This window comes from Telmatherina bonti (genome assembly GCF_933228915.1).
Source record: "Telmatherina bonti genome assembly, chromosome: 16".
In the NCBI taxonomy this organism is placed as follows: Eukaryota; Metazoa; Chordata; class Actinopteri; order Atheriniformes; family Telmatherinidae; genus Telmatherina; species Telmatherina bonti.
This window is the reverse complement of record NC_136614.1, coordinates 2966904-2990232: the sequence shown is the minus strand read 5'-3', so window position 1 is coordinate 2990232 and position 23329 is coordinate 2966904. Positions and strand designations below refer to the sequence as shown.

At 49.2% G+C, this 23329-nt stretch overlaps 1 protein-coding gene across 1 annotated transcript in view; it reads right to left on the bottom strand.

The window, feature by feature from the left end:
* LOC306767843 (serine/threonine-protein kinase D3-like) overlaps positions 1–17298 on the bottom strand; it is a gene marked incomplete at its 3' end in the record, with an annotated part of 422350 nt that extends 405052 nt beyond the window's left edge. Inside the window, exon 1 of the mRNA XM_079255977.1 lies at positions 17071–17298. The remainder of the gene's footprint in view (positions 1–17070) is intronic.
* Positions 17299–23329: the final 6031 nt, after the last annotated feature.

Sequence of the window (23329 nt, the reverse complement as noted above, 5' to 3'; positions counted from 1 at the left end):
AATCGCTTTGGGGGAACCGCTTTAGGGGAACCGCTTTAGGGGAATCGCTTTGGGGGAACCGCTTTAGGGGAACCACTTTGGGGGAATCGCTTTGGGGGAACCGCTTTAGGGGAACCGCTTTGGGGGAATCGCTTTGGGGGAATCGCTTTGGGGGAACCGCTTTAGGGGAACCGCTTTAGGGGAATCGCTTTGGGGGAACCGCTTTAGGGGAACCACTTTGGGGGAATCGCTTTGGGGGAACCGCTTTAGGGGAACCGCTTTGGGGGAATCGCTTTGGGGGAACCGCTTTAGGGGAACCGCTTTAGGGGAACCGCTTTGGGGGAACCGCTTTAGGGGAAGCGCTTTGGGGGAATCGCTTTAGGGGAACCACTTTAGGGTAATCGCTTTGGGGGAATCGCTTTGGGGGAATCGCTTTGGGGGAACCGCTTTAGGGGAACCGCTTTAGGGGAATCGCTTTGGGGGAACCGCTTTAGGGGAACCGCTTTGGGGGAATCGCTTTGGGGGAACCGCTTTAGGGGAACCGCTTTGGGGGAACCGCTTTGGGGGAACCGCTTTGGGGAAACCGCTTTAGGGGCTGCCGATTTGGGGGCAGGTGGGGGAGACAGGAGAGGGAGACAGGAGGGGGAGACGAGAGGGGGAGGGAGATTTACGTGTTATCTGCGTATTATTATCAAATCAAATCAAATTTTATTTGGAGAGCACCTTTCATACAAGAAGCAGCTCAAAGTACTTTACATCTACTCTATTCTATTCTATTCTACAGTAACTTAGCAGACGCTTTTATCAAAAGCGACTTACATATGAGTGAGAACAACACAAGCATGAAATCAAACAGTGGAGGACATGGTAGGAAGGTGCTGGTCGACTGTCCAGTTGGACGCAAGTTAATTCAATTCAATTCAATTCAATTCAACTTTATTTATATAGCGTCAAATCACGGCAATGCCATCTCAAGACGCTTTACAGACAGAGGGGAAAACATAATGAAGGCCAATTCATAACAGCCTATATAAGGAAACCAACAGATTGAGTTGAGTCCAACTGATAAACCAAAGGCTCTGCCTCCTGCTCGGCTCTTTGAGACTCTAGGAACCACAAGTAAGCCTGCAGTCTGCGAACGAAGTACTCTGCTTGGTATATAAGGAACTATGAGGTCTTTGATATATAGTGGTGCCTGGTTGTGGAGGGCTTTATATGTAAGGAGAAGGATTTTAAATTCTATTCTAGATTCAACAGGCAGCCAATGAAGAGAGGCTAAAATTGGAGAAATATGATCTCTCCTGCTGGTTCTGGTCAGGACTCTGGCTGCAGAATTCTGGATCAGCTGAAGGCTTTTCAGGGCATATTTAGGACAGCCCAGTAATAGAGAGTTACAGTAATCTAGTCTCGAAGTAACAAAAGCATGAACCAGTTTTTCTGCATCACTCTGAGACAGAATGTCCCTAATTTTGGCTATATTACGTAAATGAAAGAAGGCTGTTTTAGTAACCTGCTTAATATGTGGGCCAAAGGACAGGTCAGGGTCAAATATTACTCCAAGGTTTCTCACTGTAGCACTGGAAGCTAAAGTAATGCCATCCAGGTTCATTACAAAACCGGAAAATTTAGCTCTGAGTTTTTCAGATCCAACGAGAATTACTTCAGTCTTATCTGAGTTTAAGAGGAGAAAATTTCTAGACATCCAAGTCTTTATGTCTATGAGACAATTTTGTAGTCTATCGGGCTGATTTGTTTCATCTGGTTTAAAGGATAAGTATAGTTGAGTATCATCTGCATAACAATGAAAGTTTATTCCATGCTGTCTAATAATTTTGCCTAAAGGGAGCATATATAGCGTGAAGAGTACTGGTCCAAGTACAGAACCTTGAGGAACTCCATGACTTACTGTAGTTTGGGAGGAGGACTTGTCATTTACATGAACAAACTGAAGTCTATCAGATAAATATGATTTAAACCAGCTTAACGCTGTACCTGTAATTCCAACCACCTGTTCTAGTCTCTGTAACAGAATGTTATGATCGACTGTATCAAATGCAGCACTAAGATCAAGCAAGATAAGTACGGACACAAGTCCTTTGTCTGAGGCCATAAGAAGGTCATTAGTAACTTTCACCAATGCTGTCTCAGTGCTATGATGAGCTCTAAATCCTGACTGAAACTCCTCGCATAAATTATTTCTGCTCAGGTGGGCATGTAGCTGAGCTGAAACTATTTTCTCCAGAATTTTGGACATAAACGGGAGATTAGATATAGGTCTATAATTTGCTATCACCTCTGGATCCAGAGATTGCTTTTTAAGTAAAGGCTTGATTACAGCAGTTTTAAATGATTGTGGTACATATCCTGTCACTAAAGACATATTGATAAGATTTAGTAGTGATGTATTAATTAAAGGGAAAATGTCCTTAAAGAGGCTCGTTGGGAGAGGGTCTAAGATACAGGTGGATGGTTTAGATGAAGCTATTATTTTAGTTAATTCAGAGGGTTGGACAGGACAGAAACTATTTAGACACAAGTCAGATCCTGGTTCTAAGGATGCTTCGGAGACCACAACAGGCTCAACATTATAGGTAGAAGGAAGAGTATTGTGAATTTGATCTCTAATAGTGTCAATTTTATTCCTGAAAAAATACATGAAATCATCCCAGCTAAGTGAGAAAGGAATACATGGCTCCACAGCGCTCCGGCTCCTAGTAAGCCTAGCTACAGTGCTGAAAAGAAACCGAGGGTTGTTTTTGTTTTCCTCTATCAATGATGAATAATAAGCTGTTCTTGCCGTACGTAAGGCTTTTTTGTATACGATTAAACTTTCTTTCCAGGTTAAGTGAGACTCCTCTAGTCCTGATGAACGCCATCTGTTTTCCAAACGCCTTGACGCCTGTTTTAGAGCTCGAAGCTGGGAATTAAACCAGGGAGCCTTCATAATCTTACCTAATTTCTTCTTCTTTAGGGGAGCAACATTATCCAAGGTTGTACGCATTGAAGCTGTTATAGTATCAGCATGTTGATCAATCTGAGCAGGAGTAAGGCTTAAAGGGGGACTCTCAGTCATGCTAACACATGGTAGAGGGGAAAAAATTGATTCAATTGATTGTTTAAATTTTGTAATATTATTGTCTGATAAACATCTACTATAGTAGAATTTATTTTTGGTCAATGAGTAATCAAATAAAGTGAATTCAGAGGTTAATAAGAAGTGATCGGACAAGACAGGGTTTTGAGGAAATACTTTGAGCTTATCAGTCTCAATACCAGATGTTAGAACCAGATCAAGAGTGTGACCATGAGAGTGAGTGGCACCATGGACATTTTGTGAAAACCCAGTTGAGTTTAGAATAGAGCTAAAGGAAATGTTTAAACTATCATTTTCAACGTCAACATGAATATTAAAATCACCTAGTACAATGACCTTATCAGTAGTCAGCACTAACTCAGACAAGAGATCAGAGAATTCGGTCAGAAACTCGGAGTAAGGTCCAGGTGGGCGATACACTAATGCTAAAAGGAGCGGTTTCTCTCAATTCCATTTTGGAAGAGATAAATTTAATGTCAGGAATTCAAAGGATTTATAGTTAGTGTTTTGTGCTTAGGATTAATTAAAAATTCTGACTTAAAAATAGCTGCAACACCTCCTCCTCTGCCTGTAGTTCTAGGAATGTGAAAGTTTAAATAGTTAGCTGGCGTAGCTTCATTAATACTAACATAATCCTCTTGCTGTAACCAGGTTTCCGTAAGACAGAATAAATCAATGTGGTGATCACCTATCAAGTCATTGACTAATAAAGACTTATTTGGGAGGGATCTGATATTCAGTAGGCCACACTTTATTGTCTTATTTTCAGATTTTATTAGATCTATTGTTTTTATTTTTTATGAGGTTTTCACGATTAACCCCAGAAGTGTTTTTGTGTTTAATTCTTACTGCTGGGAAGTTGTATAAGGTCGGAATGGGGTTTTGGGTGGGCGGCGGCAGGTGGGAAGCTGCAGAAAAGTGTGTAGGACTACAATTCTGCCTCCTGGTCCCAACCCTGAGTTGTCAATTTAGCTGACTAATAAAAGAGTCCATATTGCCAGATAAGAGAGCGGCTCCATCCAACGTGGGATGGATGCCATCTCTCCTAATAAGACCAGGCTTTCCCCAAAAAGCGCTCCAATTATCTATAAAACCCACGTTGTTATCGGGACACCACCTAGACAACCAGCGGTTGAAGGATGACATGCGGCTAAACATGTCATCGCTGATTAAATTTGGCAAGGGACCAGAGAAAACTACGGAGTCCGACATGCTCTTGGCAAAGTTACACACCGAAGCAACATTCATTTTAGTGACCTCCGATTGGCGTAACCGGGTGTCGTTACCGCCGACGTGAATTACAATCTTACGGTATTTACGTTTAGCCTTAGCCAGCAGTTTCAAATACGATTCGACGTCGCCCGCTCTGGCCCCAGGAATGCATTTGACTATGGTCCCCGGTGTCTCTAGAGCCACGTTTCTGACTATGGAACTACCTATAATCAGGGTTTCTGCCTCAGCGGGTGTGTCGCCGAGCGGGGAAAATCTGTTAGAAACGTGAACAGGTCGGTGGTGGCCAGTGGGTTTTGGTTTGGGGCTACGTTTCCGCCTGACCGTCGTCCAGCCCGCCTCGGCTCCCGGCTGCGCGGGAACTGCTGAGGGACGGCTAGGTGGGCTAGCAGCCCGGGCTGGTAGCTCCGCACTGGCTAATGGGGGCTTGCTGACTAACTGCTTCCCTGAGTGCGGAGCTGGGCTTCTAACTCACAGAGCCTCGCCTCCAAGGCTGCCAAGCTGCTACACTTAATACACCTACCATTATCACTAAAGGAGGCGGAGGAGTAGCTAAACATCAGACACACCGAGCAAGAAAAGGCAGGGGACCGGGGTGTGGGAAGAGAGCTAGCAGCCATGCTAAAACCGAGTGCTTGAGCTGTTTAAGTCAGTAAACAGAAAGCCAAAAATAAATGCAATATATAGAACAGTGGTTTGGGAAGATATTGTGCGCTAAAGTGAGTGGTTGGTTAACAATAGATAGAAGTTAGAAAGAAGTTAAAGGAGCCAACGGCTCGTAGCAATCCGCAGTGACACACGCTAGGGAAACAGGAAATGACACAATACGTTACCGCAACGTCAGCACGTCCTTCCATGAAGTGCTACAGGCTTTGTTTATTTTGGGGGGTTTTTTTGTTGTTTTTTTTTGTTTTTGTTGTTTACTTCCTTTCCACCCCATAATATCACCTATGTTAAAATACAAAGAATTAATATCATAAAGTTTGTTGCAAAGAACTGGGCTAAGTTCTCCAACTTTCCAACAAATACAGCTATACTAAGTGTGGAAGTTGTCCTTGAAGAGCTGAGTCTTCAGCTGGGTCTGAAAGTAGACAGGGACTCTGCAGAGCGGACAGAGTTTGGGAGATCATTCCACCATCGTGGAACAACAGAGGAAAAGAGTCTGGCTGGTGATTTAGTCCCACGTATTGGTGGTAACACGAGGTGTCTTTCACTGGTGGAACGTAGCTGTGGAGAGGGAGTATAGGTCCTTAAATTTGATGCGTGCTGCAACTGGAAACCAGTGAAGTGTGATTAGCAGCGGAGTGACTTGAGCTTGTTTGGTTGGTTGAAAACCAGACGTGCTGCTGGTTCTGGATCATCTGCAGAGGTTTAACCAGCATGCAGGCAGACCTGCCAGTAGAGAACTGCAGTAATCGATGTGTGAGATGACCAGAACCTGAACCAGAAGCTGAGTCGTGTGTTCTGTCAGGTACGTCTGATTCTCTTGATGTTGTAGAGAGCATATCGGCAGGTACGGGCAACCGAGGCAACATGGACCTTAAAGGTCAGCTGGTCATCCACCATGACTCGCAGATTCCAGGCAGCAGACGTAGGAACAAGAGTGATAGAGTGGAGCTTCACACGTACCTGCGGATGTAAGGAAGGATTGGCTGGACAGACAATGAGCTCTGTCTTTGACAGATTGAGCTTGTTTTACTTGTTTAAACAAGTAAAACAAATAGACACATCATCATTCAAACACACACTGACACACCCCCAATCCCATGTTGCCTGATAAAGTAATCTTTTGTCTCTTTATTCTATAAAAATACTAATAATAAAAGAATACATAAAAGAGATAACATCTGTCTTGGCAAACTGTGAGGAAACAATATTCTGGGGATCCCCTCACACCAGGGACCAGCCCACCCATAACCACTCGGTGCGTCACCACTGGAACAGCCATGACTCCGGGTTGACCCCAATCCGTTCTCCAGCCAAATGGCTGCAATGGAAGGGCCAACCTGTCAGAGGCCATCCCCATTGCAACGGCACAAAATTGAGTTGGCAAGGCCCCCAGCCTGGGAGATCCCATGAGGAAAACACTGGACTAACAGAACTTACAAGAGACCTACAAGAGAGCAGCTAAGCTAATATTCAAAATGAATAAATTAATACATAATAAAAGTAAGCATAAGAATAAAATATTTAAGAAATAAAGTAATAAAATCAGATAGAAATAAACAGGTAAAATAGAAAAATAGATAAATAATTCTTACATAGACTGAAAACGTGATAAGCTAATCTAAAAGGTAAACTAAAAAGGTCTTGAGCCTCTTTTTAAAAACATCAATATTCTCTGCAGCCATAAGGTTCTCTGGCAGGCTGCACAGACGGGGACCATTGTGATGCTCAATACCCTCTTTGGGGTCCTGGGGGGGGCATGGGAGTTTGCCCAACCAGTCTACATGTGCTTTGTGGACCTGGAGAAGGCGTTCAACCGTGTCCCCTGGAGGCTCCGGGAGTATGGGGTACCGGACCCCCTTGTACGAGCTGTCCGGTCCCTGTACAACAGGTGTCAGAGCTTGGTGCGCGTTGGCGGTAGTCGGATTAGTTTCCCTTCATCACCGGTTCTGTTCATAACTTATATGGACAGAATTTCTAGGTGCAGCCGAGGTGTTGAGGGGATCCGGCTTGGTGGCCTCAGGATTGGGTCTCTGCTTTTTGCAGATGACGTGGTCCTGTTGGCTTCATCTGGTCGTGATCTCCAGCTCTCGCTTGAGCGATTCACGGCCGAGTGTGAAGCGGCTGGGATGAGAATCAGCACCTCCAAATCTGAGACCATGGTCCTCACCCAGAATAGGGTGGATTGCCCTCTCCGGGTCGGGAGTCAGGTCCTGCCTCAAGTGGAGGAGTTTAAATATCTCGGGGTCTTGTTCACGAGTGAGGGAAGGATGGAGCGTGAGATGGACAGACGGATCGGTGCGGCGTCTGCAGTAATGCGGACTCTGCACCGGTCTGTCGTGGTGAAGAAGGAGCTGAGCCAGAAGGTGAAGCTCTCCATTTACCAGTCGATCTACGTTCCTACCCTCACCTATGGTCATGAGCTGTGGGTCGTGACCGAAAGAACCAGATCTCGTATACAGGCGGCTGAAATGAGTTTCCTCCGCAGGGTGGACGGGCTGCGTTTCTGAGTATTATCTGAATATCAGCTGTGTATTATCTGCGTAGCAGCTATGTATTACCTGTGTATCAGCTGTGTATTATTTGTGTATCACCTGTGTATCAGCTGCATATTATCTACGTATCAGTTGTGTATTATCTGCGTATCAGATGTGTATTATCTGCATATCAGCTGTGTGTTATCAGCGTACCATCTGCGTATCAGCTGTGTATTATCTGCATATCAGCTGTGTATTATCTGCGTCACAGCTGCGTACTATCTGCGTGTCAGCTTTGTATTATCTGCATGTCAGCTGTGTATTATCTGCGTATCAGCTGTGTAATATCTGCGTATCAGCTATGTATTATCTATGAATTATCTGCTTATCAGCTGTGCATTAGCTGTGTATTATCTGCATATCAGCTGTGTACTATCTGCGTATTATCTGTGTATCAAATCTGTATTATCTGAGTATCAGCTGCATACTATCTGCATGTCAGCTGTGTATTATCTGCGTATCAGTTATGTATTAGCTGTGTATTTTCTGCGTGTCAGCTGTGTATTATCTGCGTATCAGTTGTGAATTAGCTGCGCATTATTTTCGTATCAGCTGCGTATTATCTGTGTATTAGCTGTGTATTATCATCGTATCAGCTGTGTATTATCTGTGTATCAGCTGCTTACTATCTGCGTATCAGCTTTGTATTATCTGCGTGTCAGCTGTGTATTAGTTGCGTATTTTCTGCATATCAGCTGTGTATTATCTGCATATCAGCTGTGTATTAGCTGCGTATCAGTTGTGAATTAGCTGCGTATTATCTGCGTATCAGCTGTGTATTAGCTGTGTATTATCAGCGTATCAGCTGTGTATTATCTGCGTATCAGCTGCGTACTATCTGCGTATCAGCTTTGTATTATCTGCGTGTCAGCTATGTATTAGCTCTGTATTATCTGCGTATCAGCTGTGTACTATCTGCGAATTATCTGTGTATCACATGTGTATTATCTGTGTATCACATCCGTATTACCTGCATATCAGCTGTGTATTATCAGCGTACGATCTGCGTGTACGCTGATATGTATTATCTTCATATCAGCAATGTATTATTTTTGTATCAGCTGTTTATTAGTTGCGTATTATCTGCATTTCAGCTGTGTATTATCTGCATTTCAGCAGTGTATTATCTGTCTATTAGCTTCCTATCAGCTGCGTATTATCTGCGTATCAGCTGTGTATTATCTGCGTATCAGTTGTGCATTAGCTGCGTATTATTTTCGTATCAGCTGCGTATTATCTGCGTATCAGCTGCGTATCGGTTGCGTATTATCTGCGTATCAGCTGTGTATTATCAGCGTGATCTGCGTATCAGCTGTTTATTATCTGCTTATCAGCTGCGTATTATCTGCGCATCAGCTGTGTATTAATTGCGTATCAGTTATGTATTAGCTGTGTATTTTCTGCATATCAGCTGTGTATTATCTGCGTATCAGCTGTGTATTATCTGCGTATCAGCTATGTATTACCTGTGTACCAGCTGCATATTATCTGCGTATCAGCTGTGTACTATCTGTGTATCAGCTGTGTATTATCTGCGTATCAGTTGTGAATTAGGTGCGTATTATCTGCATATCAGCTGTGTACTATCTGCGTACTATCTGCATTTCAACTGTGTATTATCTGCGTATCAGTTATGTATTATCTGTGTATCAGCTGTGTATTATCTGTGTATCAGCTGTGTATTAGCTCTGTATTATTTGCATATCAGCTGTGTATTATCTGCGTATCAGCTGTGTATTAGCTCCATATTATCTGCGAATCAGCTGTGCATTATCTGCGTATGAGCTGTGTATTAGAAGTGTATTATCTACATATCAGCTGTTTATTATCTGTGTATTATCTGTGTATCACCTTGTATTATCTGTGTATCAGCTGTGTATTAGTTGCGTATTTTCTGCATATCAGCTGTGTATTATCTGCGTATCAGCTGTGTATTATCTGTGTATCAGCTGTGTATTATCTGTGTATTATCTGTGTATCAGCTGTGTACTATCTGTGTATCAGCTGTGTATTATCTGCATATCAGTTGTGAATTAGCTGTGTATTATTTTCATATCAGCTGCGTATCATCTGCATATTAGCTGTGTATCAGCTGTGTATTAGCTCCGTATTATCTGCGTATCAGCTGTGTATTATCTGCGTATCAGCTGTGTATTAGCTCCATATTATCTGCGAATCAGCTGTGCATTATCTGCGTATGAGCTGTGTATTATCTGTGTATCAGCTGTGTATTATCTCCGTATCAGCTGTGTATTAGAAGTGTATTATCTGCGTATCAGCTGTTTATTATCTGTGTATCAGCTGTGTATTATTTGCGTATCAGCTTTGTATTAGAAGTGTATTATCTGCTTATCAGCTGTTTATTATCTGGATATCAGCTGTGTATTATCTCCGTATCAGCTGTGTATTAGCTCCGTATTATATGCGTATCAGCTGTGTATTATCTACGTATCAGCTGTGTATTAGCTCTGTCCTATGTGCATGTCAGCTTTGTATTATCTGCATGTCAGCTGTGTATTATCAGCGTATCAGCTGTGTATTATCTGCATGTCAGCTGTGTAGTACCTGCGTATCAGCTGTGTATTATTTGCATATCAGCTGTGTACTATCTGTGTATCAGCTGTGTATTATCTGCGTATCAGTTGTGAATTAGGTGCGTATTATCTGCATATCAGCTGTGTACTATCTGCGTATCAGCTGTGTATTATCTGCGTATCAGCTATGTATTACCTGTGTACCAGCTGCATATTATCTGCGTATCAGCTGTGTACTATCTGTGTATCAGTTGTGTATTATCTGCATATCAGTTGTGAATTAGGTGCGTATTATCTGCATATCAGCTGTGTACTATCTGCGTACTATCTGCATATCAACTGTGTATTATCTGCGTATCAGTTATGTATTATCTGTGTATCAGCTGTGTATTATCTGTGTATCAGCTGTGTATTAGCTCTGTATTATTTGCATATCAGCTGTGTATTATCTGCGTATCAGCTGTGTATTAGCTCCATATTATCTGCGAATCAGCTGTGCATTATCTGCGTATGAGCTGTGTATTAGAAGTGTATTATCTACATATCAGCTGTTTATTATCTGTGTATCAGCTGTGTATTATCTGTGTATCACCTGTGTATTATCTGTGTTTCAGCTGTGTATTAGTTGCGTATTTTTTGCATATCAGCTGTGTATTATCTGCGTATCAGCTGTGTATTATCTGTGTATCAGCTGTGTATTATCTGTCTATTAGCTGTGTATCAGCTGTGTACTATCTGTGTATCAGCTGTGTATTATCTGCATATCAGTTATGAATTAGCTGTGTATTATTTTCATATCAGCTGCGTATCATCTGCATATTAGCTGTGTATCAGCTGTGTATTAGCTCCATATTATCTGCGTATCAGCTGTGTATTAGCTCCATATTATCTGCGAATCAGCTGTGCATTATCTGCGTATGAGCTGTGTATTATCTGTGTATCAGCTGTGTATTATCTCCGTATCAGCTGTTTATTATCTGTGTATCAGCTGTGTATTATTTGCGTATCAGCTTTGTATTAGAAGTGTATTATCTGCTTATCAGCTGTTTATTATCTGGGTATCAGCTGTGTATTATCTCCGTATCAGCTGTGTATTAGCTCCGTATTATATGCGTATCAGCTGTGTATTATCTACATATCAGCTGTGTATTAGCTCTGTCCTATGTGCATGTCAGCTTTGTATTATCTGCATGTCAGCTGTGTATTATCAGCGTATCAGCTGTGTATTATCTGCATGTCAGCTGTGTAGTACCTGCGTATCAGCTGTGTATTATTTGCATATCAGCTGTGTATTAGGAGTGTATTATCTGCGTATCAGCTGTGTATTATCTGTGTATTTTCCGCTTATCAGCTGTTTATTATCTGCGTATCAGTTGTGTATTATCTGTGTATTATTTGTGTATCAGCTGTGTATTATTTGCGTATCAGCTGTGTAATATCTACGTATCAGCTGTGTATTAGCTCCGTATTATCTGCATATCAACTGTGTACTATCTGCGTCATATCTGGGTATCAGATGTGTATTATCGGCATACTATCTGCATATCTGCTGTGTATTATTTGCATATCAGCTGTGTATTATCCGCATATCACCTGTGTATTATCTGCATATCAGCTGTGTATTATCTGCGTATCAGCTGTGTATTAGCTCCGTATTATCTACGTATCAGCTGTGTATTATCTGCGTATCAGTTATGTATTAGCTGTGTATTATCTGCGTATCAAATGTGTATTATCTGCGTATCAGCTGTGTATTAGCTCCGTATTATCTGCGAATCAGCTGTGCATTATTTGCGTATCAGCTTTCTTTTATCTGCGTATCAGTTGTGTATTATTTGCGTATCAGCTGCGTACTATCTTCGTATCACCTTTGTAATATCTGCATATCAGCTGTGTACTATCTGCGTATTATCTGTGTATCAGATGTGTATTATCTGCATATCAGCTGCGTATTATCTGTGTATTATTTGCGTATCAGCTGTGTATTAGAAGTGTATTATCTGCGGATCAGCTGTGTATTATCTGTGTATCAGCAGTGTATTATCTGCGTATCAGCTGTGTATTAGCTCCGTATCAGCTGTATATTAGTTCCGTATTATCTGCGAATCAGCTGTGTATTATTTGCGTATCAGCTGTGTATTAGCTCCGTCCTATGTGCGTCAGCTTTGTATTATCTGCATATCAGCTGTGTATTATCTGCATATCAACTGTGTAGTCAGAGTGTGTAATCTGCGCATCAGCTGTGTTTTATTTGCGTATCAGCTGTGTATTAGCTCCGTATTATCTGCATATCAACTGTGTACTATCTTCGTATTATCTGCGTATCAGATGTGTATTATCTGCATATCGGTTGCGTATTATCTGTGTATCAGCTGTGTATTACCTGTGTACTATCTGCGTGTCAGCTGTGTATTATCTGCATATCAGCTGTGTATTAGCTCCGTATTATCTGCATATCAACTGTGTACTATCTTCGTATTATCTGCGTATCAGATGTGTATTATCTGCGTATCGGTTGCGTATTATCTGCGTATCAGCTGTGTATTACCGGTGTACTATCTGCGTGTCAGCTGTGTATTATCTGCATATCAGCTGTGTATTAGCTCCGTATTATATGCGTATCAGCTGTGTATTATCTGCGTATCAGCTGTGTATCAGGAATGTGCTTTCTGCTTGTCAGATGTATTATCTGTGTATTTTCTGCTGGTCAGCTGTGTATTATCTGTGTATTTTCTGCTCATCGGCTGTTTATTAGGAATTTATTATCTGTGAATCAGCTGTGTATTATCTGCGTATCAGCTGTGTATTGTCTGTGTATTTTCTGCGTATCAGCTGTGTATTGTCTGTGTATTTTCTGCGTATCAGCTGTGTATTGTCTGTGTATTTTCTGCGTATCAGCTGTGTATTATCTGCGCTTTTTTCTGTTTCCCAGGTTAGTTTCCTCCAAGGTAACTGCACAATAAACACAACTGTAAATAAACGCTTGTCTGCAAACATGGACTGTGTGTGTGGAGTGTGAAACTCACTCACATCGGTCCACGGCCTTGGCGTCAGATAAAACAGCTGACTGGTCAGGAGGTTGAGCTTTTACGTCCCTTCATCTTTTGCCAGGTAAAGTTCCCAGCATTTGTTGCCATAGTGATATGATTGGGTAAAGAGGAACATGATTTTCAGAAGAACCAACGATCATCATCTGGATGTTTTTGGCACTACTATCTGCTTTTTAAGTTCCCCAATCTGATTTAATGTTTAGAAATTTCATCTACATCTCCATGATGACGCTTTGAGGCAGCTATGGGAAACAACCTGAGGAAGAGCACTCCCACAGTCAATCCATCAATTATCTGATCAATGAAACCATGAAGGGCCGGATACCCAACAGCAGAAGAGAAATGAGAGTGCCTTCCTCCATCAGCAAAGCAGGTTGCAGCTACACGCTGGTGCTGGTGCATTCAGTGCACATTGTAAACTAGAAGATCCTAAAGATAAGGAGGGTTCAGAGCGGATGTCAGCTCCAAAGTCACTGAACATGAAATGCATTCACTGAGAAACTGATTACATTGCTGTTTAATCAGAGAGCTAATCAGTGATCATTGATCCTCTGATGACCTTCATGTGTCTCCGTTCTGCACAGCAGGCTGCACTAACAGTCAGGGTGAACCATCAGGTCTGTCAGAAAACCAGAGGGAACCTGAACACACCGCCGTCTGTCTACATGCCGGTAAACAGGTCGAGCTCTGTTCTGCACAACGTTCCAGCTTTGCAGAGCATCATGTGACACATCGAGCTGCAGCTACAGGAAGTGCAGCAGGGAATCGTTACAGTTAGCTGGAGCCAACTCATCACAACCCCCGCAGGCTGGAAACCACGGCAACAACCATCACAGCAACAATGACATCATCATTGTGAAGAAGTCCTGCAGCAGCTTGTCTCTGAAGGAGCTCTGCAGGGTTCAGAGCCATCACCCTCTTCTCTCCCAACACCTGCATCCCAGTGCAGAACTGGTCTGAAGTGGAACCAGGCTGCACGATCCTGGAAAAAGCTGACACTGCCATATTTTCTGTGTACGAAAATTAAAGAACAGTTTAACAGATGATCGAACCGAACTGGAGGTTGTGCTGCTGACACGCAGCTGATCATCTATCAGTCTGACATGTTTCTGTCTGGACGATGGCGATGCCAACTGTGTTCAGCGTCAGTGTTTCGCCCCATAATCTGCAAACATGAACTGAGTTTCACCATAAAGGTGTGTGTTGATTCGCCTCCAACGCTGCAGGACCTGCGATGTCCACGCGTAAGGCATCACAATCATCTGAGACTGAAAGAAACCTTCAAAGTCTCTGTTTGAAAACCTGAAATAAAGTTTTCTAATCTTGAAAAGCATTTTAAAAGTCAGAAAACCCGTTTGAATCATCATCACGTGTGTATTTCCTCAGCACAGCGTGAATCTCAGAGATCCCAACCTGTTTACACGTCGACATGTGCAGAGTTGCACGTTTGGCCTCGTTCTCTCTCATTTTCAGAGTTCCATCTCCACCGCTGCCACGTTGCCATCACGCGACTTTTGGAAGCGATTTCTTGCTGCATTGGTTTCAAACTCTGAAAGCCGCGCTCGGCTCATGTCTAAAACTCTGCGCATGTCGACGTGCAAACAGGTTGGGATCTCTGAAAGATTCCCCCCTGCACTGATGAAATACATGTTCTCGTACAAAGTTCTGCTTGCACTGATTTTATAAAATATTTTTAAGATTTTTATTTTCTCTTCCCTCCCTGCAATAGTTCCTTTGCTTTATGAGAACACGATTTTATCCCACATCGTCTTGGACGCAGTTTATTCAGCGCTGATTTGTGCCAGAGAGCCAGACGAATCTTTGCAACTCATTCTGACGAGCAGCAGAGCGTAGCTGTGGATGAAGGAGTGAAGGCAGACAGGAGACGTTTCACTTGTTGTTTTAGAAACCAGAAGCAGAGCTCTGAATCTGATGCGTGCTGCAACTGGAAACCAGCGAAGAGCGATGAGCAGCAGAGTGACAGGAACCAGTTTGGACTGGTTGAAGACCAGACGTGCTGCTGGTTCTGGATCATCTGCAGAGGTTTAACCAGCATGCAGGCAGACCTGCCAGTAGGGAACTGCAGTAATCCATGTGTGAGATGACCAGAGCCTGAACCAGAAGCTGAGTCGTGTGTTCTGTCAGGTACGTCTGATTCTCTTGATGTTGTAGAGAGCATATCGGCAGGTATGGGCAACCGAGGCAACATGGGTCTTCCCCTGTCCAAAGCTCTGACTAGAAGTGTGTAAATATGTTAATAAAGTTTTTGAGGAAGAAAGAAAAGGCAAACTTGTGTCTATTTCACAGCAGGGTACTAGTTTGTACATAACACCGGCCGATAAAAGCGTCTCCTCAGTCTGACGAGTAGAGGAGACTAGCTGTGAAACAGCTACAACCTTTCACTCCTCACCATGGCGCTCTGAAGACGGCAGCTGTGACCCCGAGGCGTCTGGGAAGCCACAGAAACACGCGATAAAATACTCATTCAGCCGAGCTCGCCTGCGCTGGTGCAGGCGCAGCTACATGACATCATCACACGCGAAACGTGAGGTGCTGGGACACATGACTGTTGTACGGTCGTGAAGACCGCTGCCGGTGTCATGCGGTGCGTGATTGTGTGCGAATTAGGCTGCTCGATTATGGCAAAAATTATCGTCACGATTATTTTGCATTGAATTCAGATGTCTATGATTGAACACGATTATCCTTTTATCTTTATTTAACATTAAACTGTGATTTTAAACTATGTCTTTAGAATTCCACAAGTTTCAGAAGACAAACAAATAACATGGAGTTTTGTCTTTTGTCAAAGTGCAAATACTGATGTAAACTGAATAGATAAATATGAATAAGGATTAAACAACGCTGCGTGTCGTGGTGTTCTCGACTCAGTGTTGGGATTATAACCGTCTGACACACAGTTACGAGTTGTTTAATCCACCCATGGTCCCACACAGAGAACATTTTATGACAAATTTGTATTTCTTTTTTACATTTGCTCAATATACTAAATTATACAAACTATTTTACGTTGGTCTGGATGTAGTTTTATGCCAAACAACCGCTGTCAGGCTGCAGCGCGTTTCTCTCATTCACCTGTTAAAAGACGGCTGATCTGAACCAGCTGGTTAACGCGTTGCTATGGTAACGCCCCGTAGCGGAGGGATATTACAGCGTTTAACTGGCCGAACTATGTATAGGAAAATAATGCAGCCAGTTGTCAGTGACAATGGTATAAACTATGTTTAGGTGAACTTCCACAACCTACTGCAGTTATTCTACATTGACCTGCAGCCGGAGCCGACTGAGACTGGCCACCTGGGAGTGCTTTAGGACGGGAGAGGCTCCCGCTGCTCCTTCCTTACAGTAACTGCAGAACAATGTGTGCCTTCAAGTCAGTCGCCAAAACACCAGAAAAGTCTCTAATAACTCCAGTAAAAGCTGCTAGATTTGTCGCTTTTAACAAAAAAGTCTCCAGATTTAGCGAGAAAGTCTCCAAGTTGGCAACAGTGTCTGAATGAAAGCAAAGCGGCTGTGGGAGGAGTTTACAGCACAGCGCTGCAACGCCAGAGACGCTCGATTAGCAGCTGAAGACAGCAGGAGAGGAAACTGCAGAGAGAAATAATCACACCCTTTTAGTTTTATCATCGATGGAAACCCAGATCGTACTGAGATTAAGATCCGACTCATCGCCCAGCGCTAGTGTGACTGACATTATTATGGGATGCTGTGTGAAGGTTTTATTCAGACATGCAGGTTATGTTACGTAAAGCTCTGGAGCTGCTGTGACATGAAAAGTGCTTTAGAAATAAAGTTAGACTGGATCGGATGTGGTTCGTAGTGAAACTTAAACGTCAGACTGGATTATCAGGACTAACCAGGTACTGCAGGACCGGTGTAGGTGTAGACCCCGTGGACTAACGGCTGAAACCCACCTGCCATCCAGAACCTGATCACACACATTCACAACCGTCTGTTACCTTCTGATCCACAATGGAGCAGACCAGATCCCGGAGCGCCGCCAGCGACAGGTCTCCGGGGTCCAGGGTCACCGTCTCCCTGGTCAGTCCGATCTGCAGCAGGAAGGAGATGCCGTGCAGGGACCCCCGGGAGTCGGCGGGGCTGGGGCCCGCCTGGCTGCCGTCGGACAGCCGGCTGCAGATGGTGGTGGGCGGGCTGGGCGACGGGGTGGGCGGGGCTGAATGCTGGGGGGGGCTGTTATCTGCTGACATGGTTACCTAGGAAACGCCTAAAAAAAACAAATAAAATCCCGTCAGCCGAGCGTCATCTGAGTCGGTTCGTCCTTCTCACAGCTGAACGTCTCCGAGTCGGACTCCAGGATTCCTGCCGGGTCACGCTCCGAGTGTCCAGGTCACGCTCCGAGTGTCCAGGTCACGCTCCGAGTGTCCGGGTCACGCTCCGAGTGTCCAGGTCACGCTCCGAGTGTCCAGGTCACGCCGAGTGTCCGGGTCACGCTCCGAGTGTCCGGGTCACGCTCCGAGTGTCCGGGTCACGCTCCGAGTGTCCGGGTCACGCCGAGTGTCCGGGTCACGCTCCGAGTGTCCGGGTCACGCTCCGAGTGTCCGGGTCACGCTCCGAGTGTCCAGGTCACGCCGAGTGTCCGGGTCACGCTCCGAGTGTCCGGGTCACGCTCCGAGTGTCCGGGTCACGCTCCGAGTGTCCAGGTCACGCTCCGAGTGTCCAGGTCACGCCGAGTGTCCGGGTCACGCTCCGAGTGTCCAGGTCACGCCGAGTGTCCGGGTCACGCTCCGAGTGTCCGGGTCACGCTCCGAGTGTCCGGGTCACGCTCCGAGTGTCCGGGTCACGCTCCGAGTGTCCGGGTCACGCCGAGTGTCCGGGTCACGCTCCGAGTGTCCGGGTCACGCTCCGAGTGTCCGGGTCACGCTCCGAGTGTCCGGGTCACGCTCCGAGTGTCCGGGTCACGCCGAGTGTCCGGGTCACGCTCCGAGTGTCCGGGTCACGCTCCGAGTGTCCGGGTCACGCTCCGAGTGTCCAGGTCACGCTCCGAGTGTCCGGGTCACGCCGAGTGTCCGGGTCACGCTCCGAGTGTCCGGGTCACGCTCCGAGTGTCCGGGTCACGCCGAGTGTCCGGGTCACGCTCCGAGTGTCCAGGTCACGCTCCGAGTGTCCAGGTCACGCTCCGAGTGTCCAGGTCACGCTCCGAGTGTCCAGGTCACGCCGAGTGTCCGGGTCACGCTCCGAGTGTCCGGGTCACGCTCCGAGTGTCCGGGTCACGCTCCGAGTGTCCGGGTCACGCCGAGTGTCCGGGTCACGCTCCGAGTGTCCAGGTCACGCTCCGAGTGTCCAGGTCACGCTCCGAGTGTCCGGGTCACGCCGAGTGTCCGGGTCACGCTCCGAGTGTCCAGGTCACGCTCCGAGTGTCCAGGTCACGCCGAGTGTCCGGGTCACGCTCCGAGTGTCCGGGTCACGCTCCGAGTGTCCGGGTCACGCCGAGTGTCCGGGTCACGCTCCGAGTGTCCGGGTCACGCCGAGTGTCCGGGTCACGCTCCGAGTGTCCGGGTCACGCTCCGAGTGTCCGGGTCACGCTCCGAGTGTCCGGGTCACGCCGAGTGTCCAGGTCACGCTCCGAGTGTCCAGGTCACGCTCCGAGTGTCCGGGTCACGCTCCGAGTGTCCGGGTCACGCTCCGAGTGTCCAGGTCACGCTCCGAGTGTCCGGGTCACGCTCCGAGTGTCCGGGTCACGCTCCGAGTGTCCGGGTCACGCCGAGTGTCCGGGTCACGCCGAGTGTCCGGGTCACGCTCCGAGTGTCCGGGTCACGCAGAGTGTCCGGGTCACGCAGAGAGTCCGGGTCACGCTCCGAGTGTCCGGGTCACGCAGAGTGTCCGGGTCACGCTCCGAGTGTCCGGGTCACGCAGAGTGTCCGGGTCACGCAGAGTGTCCGGGTCACGCTCCGAGTGTCCGGGTCACGCTCCGAGTGTCCGGGTCATGCAGAGTGTCCGGGTCACGCAGAGTGTCCGGGTCACGCTCCGAGTGTCCGGGTCATGCAGAGTGTCCGGGTCACGCAGAGTGTCCGGGTCACGCTCCGAGTGTCCGGGTCACGCAGAGTGTCCGGGTCACGCTCCGAGTGTCCGGGTCACGCAGAGTGTCCGGGTCACGCTCCGAGTGTCCGGGTCACGCCGAGTGTCCGGGTCACGCTCCGAGTGTCCGGGTCACGCCGAGTGTCCGGGTCACGCTCCGAGTGTCCGGGTCACGCCGAGTGTCCGGGTCACGCAGAGTGTCCGGGTCACGCTCCGAGTGTCCAGGTCACGCTCCGAGTGTCCGGGTCACGCTCCGAGTGTCCGGGTCACGCTCCGAGTGTCCGGGTCACGCCGAGTGTCCGGGTCACGCTCCGAGTGTCCAGGTCACGCTCCGAGTGTCCGGGTCAGGCAGAGTGTCCGGGTCAGGCAGAGTGTCCGGGTCACGCTCCGAGTGTCCGGGTCACGCTCCGAGTGTCCAGGTCACGCTCCGAGTGTCCGGGTCATGCAGAGTGTCCGGGTCACGCTCCGAGTGTCCGGGTCACGCTCCGAGTGTCCGGGTCACGCCGAGTGTCCGGGTCACGCCGAGTGTCCGGGTCACGCTCCGAGTGTCCGGGTCACGCAGAGTGTCCGGGTCACGCTCCGAGTGTCCGGGTCACGCTCCGAGTGTCCAGGTCACGCTCCGAGTGTCCGGGTCACGCTCCGAGTGTCCGGGTCACGCAGAGTGTCCGGGTCACGCAGAGTGTCCAGGTCACGCTCCGAGTGTCCAGGTCACGCCGAGTGTCCGGGTCATGCAGAGCGTCCGGGTCAGGCCGAGCGTCCGGGTCACGCAGAGTGTCCGGGTCACGCAGAGCGTCCGGGTCACGCAGAGCGTCCGGGTCAGGCAGAGTGTCCGGGTCACGCAGAGTGTCCGGGTCACGCAGAGTGTCCGGGTCATGCAGAGTGTCCGGGTCATGCAGAGTGTCCGGGTCACGCAGAGTGTCCGGGTCATGCAGAGTGTCCGGGTCACGCTCCGAGTGTCCGGGTCATGCAGAGTGTCCGGGTCACGCAGAGTGTCCGGGTCACGCTCCGAGTGTCCGGGTCACGCAGAGTGTCCGGGTCACGCAGAGTGTCCGGGTCACGCAGAGTGTCCGGGTCACGCTCCGAGTGTCCGGGTCATGCAGAGTGTCCGGGTCATGCAGAGTGTCCGGGTCACGCAGAGTGTCCGGGTCACGCTCCGAGTGTCCGGGTCACGCAGAGTGTCCGGGTCACGCTCCGAGTGTCCGGGTCACGCTCCGAGTGTCCGGGTCATGCAGAGTGTCCGGGTCATGCAGAGTGTCCGGGTCACGCAGAGTGTCCGGGTCACGCTCCGAGTGTCCGGGTCACGCAGAGTGTCCGGGTCACGCTCCGAGTGTCCGGGTCACGCTCCGAGTGTCCGGGTCACGCTCAGAGTGTCCGGGTCACGCTCCGAGTGTCCGGGTCACGCTCCGAGTGTCCGGGTCATGCAGAGTGTCCGGGTCACGCTCCGAGTGTCCGGGTCACGCTCAGAGTGTCCGGGTCACGCTCCGAGTGTCCGGGTCACGCTCCGAGTGTCCGGGTCATGCAGAGTGTCCGGGTCACGCTCCGAGTGTCCGGGTCACGCTCCGAGTGTCCGGGTCACGCAGAGTGTCCGGGTCACGCTCCGAGTGTCCGGGTCACGCAGAGTGTCCGGGTCAGGCCGAGTGTCCGGGTCACGCAGAGTGTCCGGGTCACGCAGAGCGTCCGGGTCACGCAGAGTGTCCGGGTCACGCAGAGTGTCCGGGTCACGCAGAGTGTCCGGGTCACGCAGAGCGTCCGGGTCACGCAGAGTGTCCGGGTCATGCAGAGCGTCCGGGTCACGCAGAGCGTCCGGGTCACGCAGAGTGTCCGGGTCACGCAGAGCGTCCGGGTCACGCAGAGCGTCCGGGTCACGCAGAGTGTCCGGGTCATGCAGAGTGTCCGGGTCACGCAGAGCGTCCGGGTCACGCAGAGCGTCCGGGTCACGCAGAGTGTCCGGGTCACGCTCCGAGTGTCCGGGTCAGGCCGAGCGTCCGGGTCACGCAGAGCGTCCGGGTCAGGCCGAGCGTCCGGGTCACGCAGAGCGTCCGGGTCACGCTCCGAGTGTCCGGGTCACGCTCCGAGTGTCCGGGTCATGCAGAGTGTCCGGGTCACGCAGAGTGTCCGGGTCACGCTCCGAGTGTCCGGGTCACGCTCCGAGTGTCCGGGTCATGCAGAGTGTCCGGGTCACGCTCCGAGTGTCCGGGTCACGCTCCGAGTGTCCGGGTCACGCAGAGTGTCCGGGTCACGCAGAGTGTCCGGGTCACGCAGAGTGTCCGGGTCACGCTCCGAGTGTCCGGGTCACGCTCCGAGTGTCCGGGTCACGCTCCGAGTGTCCGGGTCACGCTCCGAGTGTCCGGGTCACGCAGAGTGTCCGGGTCACGCTCCGAGTGTCCGGGTCACGCAGAGTGTCCGGGTCACGCAGAGTGTCCGGGTCACGCAGAGTGTCCGGGTCAGGCCGAGCGTCCGGGTCACGCTCCGAGTGTCCGGGTCACGCAGAGTGTCCGGGTCACGCAGAGTGTCCGGGTCACGCAGAGTGTCCGGGTCACGCAGAGTGTCCGGGTCAGGCTCCGAGTGTCCGGGTCACGCAGAGTGTCCGGGTCAGGCCGAGCGTCCGGGTCACGCTCCGAGTGTCCGGGTCACGCAGAGTGTCCGGGTCACGCAGAGTGTCCGGGTCAGGCCGAGCGTCCGGGTCACGCTCCGAGTGTCCGGGTCACGCTCCGAGTGTCCGGGTCACGCAGAGTGTCCGGGTCACGCTCCGAGTGTCCGGGTCACGCAGAGTGTCCGGGTCACGCTCCGAGTGTCCGGGTCACGCAGAGTGTCCGGGTCACGCAGAGTGTCCGGGTCACGCTCCGAGTGTCCGGGTCACGCAGAGTGTCCGGGTCACGCAGAGTGTCCGGGTCACGCTCCGAGTGTCCGGGTCATGCAGAGTGTCCGGGTCACGCTCCGAGTGTCCGGGTCACGCTCCGAGTGTCCGGGTCACGCAGAGTGTCCGGGTCACGCTCCGAGTGTCCGGGTCATGCAGAGTGTCCGGGTCACGCTCCGAGTGTCCGGGTCACGCTCCGAGTGTCCGGGTCACGCAGAGTGTCCGGGTCACGCAGAGTGTCCGGGTCACGCTCCGAGTGTCCGGGTCACGCTCCGAGTGTCCGGGTCACGCTCCGAGTGTCCGGGTCACGCAGAGTGTCCGGGTCACGCTCCGAGTGTCCGGGTCACGCAGAGTGTCCGGGTCACGCAGAGTGTCCGGGTCACGCAGAGTGTCCGGGTCACGCTCCGAGTGTCCGGGTCACGCAGAGTGTCCGGGTCACGCTCCGAGTGTCCGGGTCACGCTCCGAGTGTCCGGGTCACGCAGAGTGTCCGGGTCACGCTCCGAGTGTCCGGGTCATGCAGAGTGTCCGGGTCACGCTCCGAGTGTCCGGGTCACGCAGAGTGTCCGGGTCACGCTCCGAGTGTCCGGGTCACGCTCCGAGTGTCCGGGTCATGCAGAGTGTCCGGGTCACGCTCCGAGTGTCCGGGTCACGCTCCGAGTGTCCGGGTCACGCAGAGTGTCCGGGTCACGCAGAGTGTCCGGGTCACGCTCCGAGTGTCCGGGTCACGCTCCGAGTGTCCGGGTCACGCTCCGAGTGTCCGGGTCACGCAGAGTGTCCGGGTCACGCTCCGAGTGTCCGGGTCACGCAGAGTGTCCGGGTCACGCAGAGTGTCCGGGTCACGCTCCGAGTGTCCGGGTCACGCAGAGTGTCCGGGTCACGCTCCGAGTGTCCGGGTCACGCAGAGTGTCCGGGTCACGCAGAGTGTCCGGGTCACGCAGAGTGTCCGGGTCAGGCCGAGCGTCCGGGTCAGCAGCTTCTGTTTGTCAACGTGTTTATCCACTTAGCCGATGTAAACACTTCAGCACAAAGAACCTTCAGGAAAGCCATGAAAGTGTCGTTCACCGCCAGCTTCCACCCACAGCTCTGATAATTCCCTGTCTGTCAGTTTAAGTAACTAAATCCATGTTCACGTTTTATTTTGAGATTAATTATCTTATTAATTGATATTAAATGATATTAAATGAGAACAATGAAGGAAGGATGATAATTAATGACAGTTTGGAAAACATAAACTCAGCCATCTGATTGATAAACCTGAGGCTTTCAGTCCCAACTTATGTGATTAAATTTTAATAAACGATCAATAAATATTAACGTGTTT